Raw genomic sequence first — 8,790 nt, forward strand, 5'->3', positions numbered from 1 at the left:
TCTTTCCATTTTCTAATGCCTGGGTACACTGCCCAAAACTACTTGTTAAGAAGGGGCTTTTAATTGCAAATATGTGAACTATAAGCCAAAAATCAGTATTTATTAACATGAGGCCATTTGACCTTTATTTAGATTATATCTGTATATGCAGTGTCTTAGTTTATGTTTCCCAAGAAGTAGATTCTGAAACAAGGGTTCAAACGCAAGTAATTTATTTGGGAGGTACAAGGAATTTCACCTGGGGAGTGAGGAAGTGGGCAGGGAAGGGAAGTCAACCAATAGAGGGTATGTTTTCAAGGCCATCTACCACTCAGTGTACTGGATAAGGGTGTAAAACCACCCGTCCCAGAGTACCCCCAACTCACCCAAAGGGCAAAGGACCTCTGATGTTTGTCTACCACCCCTCACCATCCATTGATTGAGGGCTACTCCTGGGGGTGTTAATTCTCTGACACTTCCCTTTGGTGCATGCATGTTTCAGAGAGACTCCTTAAGCACAAAGATGCAGAGGTTGGCAGATGGAAGTCTTAGAAGCCAGTGGAGGTGACAGTCCATAGAGTCAAAGATAACAGGTAAACAAACTCAGAAATGACAAGTGTCTTTGGACTTGTCCATTAGAGGCTGTTTCATTGCTGCCTTTCATGACAAAACTCCTCAAAATGTTTCTTTCCTCCCTGTTGCCAATTCTGCCTCTCATCCTCTCTTGAACACACTCCAATCAGGCATCTATCCCCACCATTCCATCAAAACTACTCTTGTCAAGGTCACCAATGACCCCACACAATGCTAAATTAAACAGTTGATTCTCTGTCGTCATCTTATTTGACCTACTAGCAACACTGAACCCCATTGTTTCCCACCTCTTCCTCCTCGAATCACTTTCCTCACTTGGCTTCCCTGACACCACAACTCCTGATTCTCCTTCTCCTTCAGTCTCACTGGCTACTGCTTTTTTGCACTCTGCTCCTCCCCATTTTCTCAACCTCTTAAAATTGGAGTAGCCCAGGGCTCAGAGCCTATACACTTCTCTTCTCTATCTCGGCTACTCCTGTTCCAACGCAGCTCATTTTTTGGCTTTAACTCTGATTGATGTTCTGACCTTCACAAGTTTACCTCCAACGCTGACGTCTCCACTGATCTCCTGACTTTTACATCCAACTAGACATTTTCACTTGAATATTTAAAAGGCACCTCAAACTTAGTGTGTCCCAAACTCCTGATCTTTCTCCCAAAACTTGCCCCTCATATAAGCTTCTTCATCTCAATTAATGGCAATTCTACCTTTCCAGTGCCTCAGTCTAAAACCTTGGATTTATCCTTGACCCACTTCTCTATGTCACATACTGCACCTAATCTGTAGCAAATCTTGTCACCTCTACCTCAAATTATATTGAGAACTGGAACAGTTCTTCACTACCATACACATCCAAGCCACCATCATCTGGGAATAGCTGTAACAGTCTCCTAACTGGCTTCCCTCATCCTGCCCTTGTCAACTATGGTCTTGTCTTAACAGAGCAACCAGAAGTTTCTTTAAAATGATAAGTCAGATCATATCACTTCTTGGCTCAAAATGTCCCAAATCATTCAGAGTAAAAGCCTTTAAATGGCATGTAAGGCTCTAAGTGACAGAGCCTCCCATTATTCCTCCAGCCCCTCCTCCTATCACTCTGCCCTTTATTCCTATTCACGCCAGCCACATTGGTCCTTGTAGTTCCTTGAACATTCTAGACACACTCCCACCTCAGGGCTCTTGCCCTGCTGTTCTCTCTGCCAGACTCACTCACTCACCTCCTTTAGGTCTTTGCTCAAATGTCATCTTCTCATTGAATCCTTCTATGACTACTCTTTTAAAATCTGAACTTCCCACCCCAAACCAACACTCCCTATCTCCCTTCCCTGATTGATTTTCCTCCACAGTACTTATCACTTTCTAAAATATTCGATATTTTACTTGCTTATTTTGTTCATTGTCTGTCTCCCCAACCAGATTATAAATTCCTCATGGCAAGAATTTCTGCCAGTTTGGTTCACCGAATGGTGTCCTCAGAGCCTAGTACAGAACCTGGCACATGGTGGTAACCCAGCAAATATTTTAATTGATTAAATGGTGTAATTAATTAATTAAACTGATTGGTTTAATTAAGTAATTAACAGCAAATGGTGAGGACAAAAGTAAGCCTGAAAAACGGTACAGATGAACCGGTTTACAAGGCAGAAATAGAGACAGAGAAGTGGTTCAAGGAGTGACTAGAAATTGAGAAGTATGAGCTCAATCATGAAAGCAACACTTTTAAGAAGCTTGGGTCAGTAGGGAAGATGGGAAATAAGACAAGGTCATGAGAGTGTTGAAAGACCAAAGGAAAGTTGCATTTTGTTTTGTTTTGTTTTCTTTTGTCTTAAGGCTGGTATGTTTGAGCACACTGATAGACTGAGGGAAAGGGGCCAATGGAGTTGGAGAGGCAGAAGACAGAGGGAGAGTCTAAATGATCTGAAGGGAACAAGATTAAGAATGAGAAAGATTAGCCTTGATCATGTGAGGATCACCCCATCTTCTAAGACAGAGATCAGCAAACTTTATCTTAAAGGGCCAAATAGTAAATATTTTAGGCTTTTCGCATCACAGGGTCTCTGTTGCAACTACTCAACTCGACCTTCAGATTGCAGAAAAAGCCATAGACAATACATAAACAAATGGGCACAGTTGTCTCCCAATAAAATTCTATTTACAAAAGTATATGGCAGACCTAGACACTGTAGTTTGCCAACCTCAACTCTAAGATTAGAGGGGAGAAGGTAAGAATAAGAGCAAATGTACTTACATTTATTAATTGGATTGGCAAGTGGTAAAAATGGTATACTTGTCTAATTACTGCCATTTTCTTTATGAATTACAAGTTGGGATCACCTAACAGAAGAGTGGGACTAGGTAGAGACTTTTTGGAGAGGGGTGAATATTTGAAATACTTGAAATATGGAAATGAAACAGCATGGGGGTGGGGGAGGATATTGCCCAACTGATATTAGAAACCAGTCCATACAGTTGTGGTCCATCAGGACCAGTCTTGGGAACAGAGAAGGTCAATTACCTGAAAGAGACAGGCTAAAGCTAGTCTTGTCTTGGCCGGCTCCCTAGCATCTACTTTTACTTTCTTCCTCCAATAAAACCCTAATTTTCCTTTGAAATATTCATCCCGCAACCACCCTCGAACACATCGTTGTGGTAGCATTAACCTCGGCCTCCGCACTTAGGTCTAGAGGTGGGCTCTAGCCAGCTTAGCCAGTCAGCATATTCTGTCCCCCATAGTGGTCACAGTGACAGAGTCGGGGATGAAAAGGGGACACAATGTGCATCAAAGAAAGGGAATGAATCCCAAACTCCTTGCCAGAGCAACTTCAAAAAAGCTGTCCCTTCCCCACAGGTGGATGGTATAGCTAGAAAAGATAATGTCTAGAGCTGTAACGACACTTTTTACCCCCAAGTGAAATCCAAGGATAAAGCCAGCCTGTGGAAGGCAGAATGGAGAGAGGAATAGAAGAGGACTTGGGACATCACTGGATCAATCATAATGGAAGAAATGAGCTGGCTTTATCCTTGGATTTCACTTGGCTATGAACTGTCTATTCTTCTTTAAATTTCCCCATATTTAAGGGGTGCCTTGCATCTATTAAATCCTTGACAAATTTGTTACATTAAAAAGGTGAAGTTGGGCTTTCCTGGTGGCGCAGTGGTTGAGAGTCCGCCTGCCAATGCAGGGGACACGGGTTCGTGCCCCGGTCCAGGAAGATCCCACATGCCGCGGAGCAGCTGGGCCCGTGAGCCAGGGTCGCTGAGCCTGCGCGTCCGGAGCCTGTGCTCCGCAACGAGAGAGGCCACAACAGTGAGACACCTGCGTACCGCAAAAAAAAAAAAAAAAAAAAAAAAAAAAGGTGAAGTGGAACCTCCTTGGTGGTGCAGTGGATAAGAATCCACCTGCCAGTGCAGGGGACACAGGTTCGATCCCTGGTCCGGGAAGATCCCACATGCAGCGGAGCAACTAGGCTGTGCACCACAACTAATGAGCCTGTGCTCTAGAGCCCGCGAGCCACAATTACTGAGCTCACGTGCCAGAACTACTGAAGCCCATGCGCTTAGAGCCCATGCTCCGCAACGAGAAGACACCACAGTAAGAAGCCCGCACACCGCAACGAAGGGTAGCCCCCGCTCGCTGCAACTAAAGAAAGCCGGCATGAAGCAACAAAGACTCAATGCAGCCAAAAATCAATTAATTAATTAAACTGTAACAAATAAAATAAAAATTAAAAGGTGAAGTATGCCTGGGGTAAGATGAGTAATCCGATGTGACTGGAGCAAAGGGCACATGAAAGGAAGTTCTGGGATATAAAACTAGAAAAATAATGGAGACTTTCTAACACCAGCTGAGGCATAGGGAGTGTTACAGCACAAACCTGTGCCTCCTGACACCTTGCTCTTCCATTTACAGTAAATAAGACTAATAGTGTTTTTTAAAACTATAAGTCTGTGTCAGCATTCAAAAATAGAGCACTCAAATTTTTAGCAGACAATGAAAGAAAAAAATGTTCTCATACATATTACCTTCATGAGTCTGAAACTCAGACACCACTGAGGCAAAATTGAAAATATTGACTTTGGAGTCAGACCTATGATTGAGCCTAGGCTCTGTCACTAACTGTGCTAGTTTCCAAACCTCTCAGAACTTCAGTTTTATCATCTGTAAAAGGGATGACACTGGTACCTATACATTGGGTTGTGAGGATGAATGACATAGTGTGATGTAAAGTACCTAGCCTTAGCACAGGGCCAGATAGTTGAGTGCCCAATAAACATTAGCTATTATTAGACGTTACAGTGAAGTACCGGCTTATTTAACTACCACTCTATAACCATCTTTTGCAGATGAATCGGGTGAAAATTTTGCAGGTATGACAGTTGAGTCAAAAGCAGGTAAGAATCAAGAAGTATTGGAAAACATTCAAAAAGAACCTACATTTCCTATTTTTCCCTAAAGATTCACAGTCTGTGCAAAGACTGTAAAGCTTAAGTATTGGGAAACGTCCTTCTAAAGACATACAGACTTTTGGATAGAAATTATAACTAAACATATTACATCTCTGATCAAATGACTACCACACTTGTAGTAGCTTCTTAACTAAGAGACTTATTTAAGCTTCTATTTGCCTCTTAAAGGGAAAAGAGCAGGGTGGGAAATTCTGAAGTAAGCCTGAGATCTGTAACACTAGGAAAATGTATTAAGTGTGTGCCCTTAAAAATGATGTTCATGAAATATTGTTTTACCTATCTGGAAGGTGACATCAGTTTTCCTAGAGCACTTTGCCACTTTTTAGAACTGTTGTGGAATACAGAAGCAGGAGCTGGCTGAGAAAAATAGAAACAAACTGATATCCAGTCTCCTGGAAGAGAGTTCCACTCCTTTACCCCCACTCTATTCTTTCACTTCTTATTCTATTATCTCTATGCTCTATAATCCTTCAGCTAAACCCTGAGCCCAAGAAGGGTGCCCAGTGCAGGAGAGTGTTTAATCACAGGAACCTCGGTACCGGCAGACCTGCATTCAAATCCCAGCCTAGTTGCCTTCTTAACAGCTGCCTTCTTACCAGACTTAATCCAAAATGTATTGCTTAATATAAGCTTCACTTTTCTCCTCTATAAAATGGGGAGGAATAAATAAAAGGGCTGTTATGCAGATGAAGAGAATGCAGCACATTCAAGCCAGTCCGTACTGTGCTTAGCACATTGCCATCAATAAATGATAGCTGCTATTATCACTACTATATTATCGCTCAGTTTAAGATATTTAACCTTTCTATAACTTTTAAAGGACAAGAAAAAAGAAACCCACCAGGCAGTAGCCCCAGGAATTCTGAGAGGTGATTAATGAAATAGTGTCTATGAGACCTATTGAATGATATGGGGGAAAGGTAATACAACAGTCTTGATAACAAACAAGAAAAAAGGTGCTCACCCACCAAAAGTCTTCACCTGCCAACCTCCCCTCTACATGATAACAGTTCATACTACAGATATAATAAAGAAGAAAACATCCTTAACATTCAGCCCACTGGAAGCTGTTACTGGCCCTGAGTACAAAGGTGTTTTCACAGTCAGCCAAACAGATAGGAATTCTAGGGAAGTTACTCTCTCTAAAAATTCCTAGGACCTCAAAATGAAACACACATATACTGTTCTCAGAGCGTCATTTCAGAAACTTACTGGGACCGAAACCACACTCGGTTCACACTAACCTGAGATCTGTAGGGCCCATACTTCCTCTTCTTCACAAGGATATCCGCTTGGGCTATAAGGACCCCACATATTCTGAGTTACCTTTTCATTCTTCTGGGTGGCACAAGCCTGTTGTACTCAGGTGAGAAGACAGAAGAATTCTGCCCTATCACATGGGCAGACGTGGTGTTCGATTACCTTCTATCAGTTAGATTATGGGGTTAAGGAACTAGATCAAATTACAGTCCAGGAGTGTTCAGGCATTGTAATGCAAGTAAAGGTATGGATGACAGTGGACTGCTGCTTTGCCCTCGGAAAACACCAAACTGACAAAAAGTGCAGTCTGAGCTTAAGATTTTACTAAAAACTGCCCAGAAGCTCTTAGTAAAGCAGAAGTGTAAAATAATGAAAAGTAAAGCTAAAGTGTAAGATAATGAAAGCTGACTGCATCAGAGCCTGTTAGCTCCATTCTGCTATTTATAGTGCTGTGGCTCGCTCTGTATCAACACAATCATTGCTGAATTAGATATGACTAACGGTTTGGGTTGATCCTGTTTAATTGGGTCAGATTAATGAGCCAGCTGCACACCCATGTGAGAGAACCATTCATCATAAACGAGATGTTGATGTTTAAAGTAATATGAGATTCTCTTCTCCCAAAATTGGTTTGAATTATACTGTTAAATTAACCTCTCTTTCCCCTCAGGCCTCCAAGAGTAGCCTATAGCCAATAAAGGACTGAGCTAGCTCAGCCTGTCATTAAAGCAACTTCTCAGGAGCTAAGTCCCAGCTGAAGGGAGGGTCTGGCCTCTGAGTTAGAGATGCTAACCGTTTGTGGTGGTGAAGAGTGAAGAGCCAGGCATCCTGGATTCAACTCCCCACTCTACCACTTGTTAGCAATGAGATCTTGGCCAAGTTTCTCAACACCCCTAAACCTGTTTCTCCATTTGTAAAACAGAGCTAATAATAATACCTACTCAATAGAGTTTTTGATGATTAAATGGGGTAATCCATTTAAAGTGTTTACCATAAATGCCTGGCATATAGTAAGCCCTCAACGAATGTCAGCTACAGCTAATAATAATACATTTCAGGCTAAAGAAAGCTTTCCTGATAGTGGCTCTCTCAGAAACACACAATCGACACATACACTCGTCAAGGATTCTCAATCAGTACTGCTGGCATTTTAGACTCAATAATTCTGTTAGGGGACTGTCCTAAGCACTGTAGGACGTTTAGCAGCATCCTTGACATCTAACCACTATGGGGCACTGCCTCAGTTGTGACATCCAATAATGTCTCTAGACATTGCTGAATGTCTCTGGGGGAGAAAGGAAAGCAAAATCACATCAGTCTGAGAACCACTGTGGTAGAACAATTAATAGCTGCTGTTAAGGACATTACCATCTTTGTCTTATCACTCTTGCCTAAATGTCCCATCAACTACGTCTACTAGGTAACTAAATGATAAATAAATCACATACATAGAAGGCTGCCTTAAAATTACTTCCTCCTTTGCTATTAATTCAACTCTGTGAAGATGAACAGCGTGTCATTTCTACCTCAGTGTTCTCAGGACCCAGCACACAAAGGACAATGAATGAATGAATGATGAATGAATGAATGAATATACCCTTGAGCTTTTTTGTTTTTTAAACAACTCAGAGCAGCACTTAGGTTTCCTCACTCTTGACTCTAGTCAACACACAAAGGAGATACCCCGACACACTCCCATACCATGAGGAAGCATGGTAAGCTGGGCCAAGCCAGGTCACGGTTGCAGGAGCAGGGGAAGGCAGGGGCAGCCTTGCCACAGAGCTTCAGGGCACAGAGCCAAAGGCTGAACACCAGCCCATCTCCAGCAGACAGCACCAAGGGCCTAGCTGGAGAAGTGGGTCCAAATAGGTCAATGAGCAAAAGACCTGCAGAAAATCCTAGGATGAGAGAGGCTGAGCCAGCAGAGCCACAGAGCAGAGCAGGGAACAGCTCAGAAGGAGAAGTGGTCTGAAAAATCCCACAGACAGGCAGAAATGTTTCTGGCTGGATGTAAACATGTTTCAGACAACTTGTGATATGGTCACTTACGGACCCAAGATGAAATGAGACCCAGATTCTGTCATCCATGGTTCCAATTCACCCTGCCAGCTTCATGTCAACTACAGTTTTGTTTCATTTTTTAATCTATTCTTTTTCAAATTCTTTTCCCAATTAGGTTGTTACAGAATATTGAGCAGAGTTTCCTGTGCTGTACAGTAGGTCCTTGTTGGTTATCCATTTTAAATATAACAGTGTGTACATGTCAATCCCAAACTCCCTATCCTTTCCCTCCCACCCTTCCCCCGCTGGCAACCATAAGTTTGTTCTCTAAGTCTGTGAGTCTGTTTCTCAGAACAGTTTTAATCAATATATTCTCTCTTCATCCAGGTCAACGATAAACATGCTGGACAAAACTTTTGCTTAGAAACTACGATTATTTCCCCAGTGGCCCACTAAATAAAGGTATTTAATTCTGTAGAGAAAAACTT

Source organism: Globicephala melas, chromosome 1 (assembly GCF_963455315.2).
Source record: "Globicephala melas chromosome 1, mGloMel1.2, whole genome shotgun sequence".
NCBI classification, from domain to species: domain Eukaryota; kingdom Metazoa; phylum Chordata; class Mammalia; order Artiodactyla; family Delphinidae; genus Globicephala; species Globicephala melas.